Raw genomic sequence first — 3,168 nt, 5'->3', positions numbered from 1 at the left:
TGTATATACATATACATATACATCTATCTATCCCCATCCACCTCTACAGGTATCTTTGTATTTGTATATCTTATACCATAAACATTAGCTGAAAATAATATTTTAAAATCCATTTAATTTTCTCTTAGATTTTTAACACCAGCGTTTTTTCTCTATAGAATCACTAACTTTTTGCTTTCAATATCACAATGACTCAGATTACTAAAATATAATTCCACTGTGATACTTATTAATTCAGAAGCTAAAGCAATAATGATTCAGATAAATAAAACGCATGTGCCAAGACATTTTCAAAGGATGCTTAAAAATATATTGTTTTATTCATTATTGTGATGTAGCTGTCAAAAATATCTCCTCTTTTCTACTTTCTTAAACATAGTGTTTTTATGTTTATATTACTTTAGGCCATTAGCAGATGAATATTTTTTTTCTATGTTTCAAATATTCTCTAAACAGAACCTTAGAATTTACATAATTTAGCCTGCTGACTTTTTTTTAAAGTTATTTTTGTTAATAGTAATTTTTAGGATGGTTTTCAATAGCATCACAAAATATATGAGGAAAATTTTATTTAAAAAGTTAATAAGTATTACTTTAGTGTAAATGTTTTAATGCATTAAGGCTAATTGTATATGTGATCAGAACATCTATGTAGTAAGCTAATCATATGGCAGTAAGCTAATCAAAAAGTATTCATAGGGACCCAAACTCTTGGTGAGGAAAATACTTTTGCTTTTATTAATCAGGAATATATCCTCTGGTTTTACTATATGGGCGTGTGTTCAGTTTTGCTCTGATAAGGAATTCTCATTGTTTACTTACTTTTTAAAACAGCTTTATTGAATTATTAATTACAATGATCAATTATGAATATAAAATTCAATGATTTTATTATATTTATAGAGTTATGCAATCAGTTTTAAGACATTTTCATCACCTCTAAGAGATTTATTTTGTTTGTTTGCAAGTGAATCCCTGTTCCTACCCCCAGGCCCATACCAACATTGATATATTTTTTTGTCTCTATAATAGACTTCTCTTTTCTGGACATTGCGGAAACACACAATATAGGCTAAAAATAGCTTCTGCTTCTTTGCCTTTGCACAGTGTTTTGAGGATCGTCCTTGTTGTAGCATGCATCAGTAATTTTTATTGAATACATTCCAAAGTGTGCGTATACCACATACAGTTTATCTATTCACCAGTTGATGAAAATTGGATTATCTCTAGTTTCAGATGTACAGTTTAGTGGTTACACATTACATAACTTACAAAGTAATCACCTGGCAGCATACATAGTTATACAGTGTTATTGACTATTTCCTATACTGTACTTTACATCCCTGTGACTGTTTTGTATCTGCTAATTTGTTCTTCACCTTTTTCACCTAGCCCCTCCTGTTGGGCAACCATTAGTTTGTTCTCTGTATCTATGGGTCTATTTCTGTTTTGTGTGTTCATTTATTTATTTTTTTTTAGATTTCACATAAAAGTGAGATCATATGGTATTTGTTTTTGTCTGACTTATTTCGCTTAGCATAATGCCCTCTCGGTCTATCCATGTCGTTGCAAATGGTAAGATTTTATTCTTTTTTATAACTGATTAATATTCCATTGTATATATGAACCATAACTCTTTTATCCAATAGTCTGTTGATGGGTATTTAGGTTGTTTCCATATCTTGGCTATTCTAAATAATGCTGCAATGAACATCTTTTCAAATTAGTGTTTTGGATTTCTTTGGATAAATATGCAGAAGTGGAATTGCTGAGTCACAAGATAGTTCTATTTTTAATTTTTTTGAGAAGCCTCCATACTGTTTTCCATAGAAGCTGTACCAATTAGCAATCCCACCAACAGTGCAGGAGGGTTCCTTTTTCTCTGCATCCTCGCCAACATTTGTTTGTTGATTTATTGATGACAGCCATTCTGACAGGTGTGTGGTAATATTTCATTGTGGTTTTAATTTGTGTTTCTCTGATGATTAGTGACATTGAGCATCTTTTCATTTGTTTATGGGCCATCTATATTTCCTTTTTGGAGAAATGTCTATTCAGGCTTCTGTCTATTTTTTAAATGAATTGTTTGTTTTTTAGTGTTAACTTGTATGAGTTCTTTATAAATTTTGAATATTAACCCCTTATTGGAAGTATCATTGGAGAATATCTTCTCCCATTTGGTAGGTTATCTTTTTGTTTTGTTGACGGTTTTCTTTGCTGTGCAAAAAATTTTTAGTTTGTTATAGTCCCATTTGTTTATTTATTTTTTCTTTTGTTTCCTTTGCCTAAGGAGATATATCCAAAAAGCATATTACTAAGAGCAATATCAACGACTTTATTGTTTTCTTCTTATCACTACACTGTTTTGATTATTGCACCTTTGTAGAAATTTAGAAATCGGTAAGTGTATGTCTTCCAGCCTTTTCTTCTTTTACAAAAATGACTGAGCTACCCTGGAACTTTTGCACTTCCATATAGATTTGACTTGTCTATTTCTGCCAAGATCCACTGGGATTTTTTTGTGGATTATATTGAATAAGGTTAGAAAATACAAAGTTTGATTTTTATTTGCCCCTGTTTTTTATTTTAATTTTAATTTTTGCTACTCTGTGATATTTCATAGCTTGGCTGCCAAAAATTTTCAGAGACTACAATATCCTTGTTGCATGAGACACTAAACTAACCCTTATCAAGTATCTTCAAGACTGGAACTGGTAAGACTGAACTCTAACTGTTAAACTTTTCTTTCCCCAGATAAATATCTTAAACACAAACATAGAGGCAGGCTAGTTAGACTTCTAGAAAGAATTTTATAAATCAAAGAATGGGACAGAATAACCTCACTTTGTTTAAAGCAAAGTAGGCACAAAGATTATCAACAAAACACAATAATATATTGACAAAGCTAGATAATTTGCTCTAATACATTTTTCTTTCCTTCATAAATATGAAAGAAAACCTGCTTTCTGAAAAATTTCAGGAGCTAATTATCTTAGTGTTTCGAAAAGAAGCAACAGCAAATTCTAAACTAAGGTACATATTTTGCAATTTGGAAAAAAATATAGATAAACTTCTTAAATCTGGCATCTGTGGAAATTCTGTACTGGATAGGTGAAATTCACATTTATTAATCCAAAGGCACTATACTAAATTAATTTTTTTTCTCAT

This window comes from Pteropus alecto, unplaced genomic scaffold (genome assembly GCF_000325575.1).
Source record: "Pteropus alecto unplaced genomic scaffold, ASM32557v1 scaffold155, whole genome shotgun sequence".
In the NCBI taxonomy this organism is placed as follows: Eukaryota; Metazoa; Chordata; class Mammalia; order Chiroptera; family Pteropodidae; genus Pteropus; species Pteropus alecto.
The sequence above is the reverse complement of the archived record's forward strand: the minus strand, read 5'-3'. Positions refer to the sequence as shown.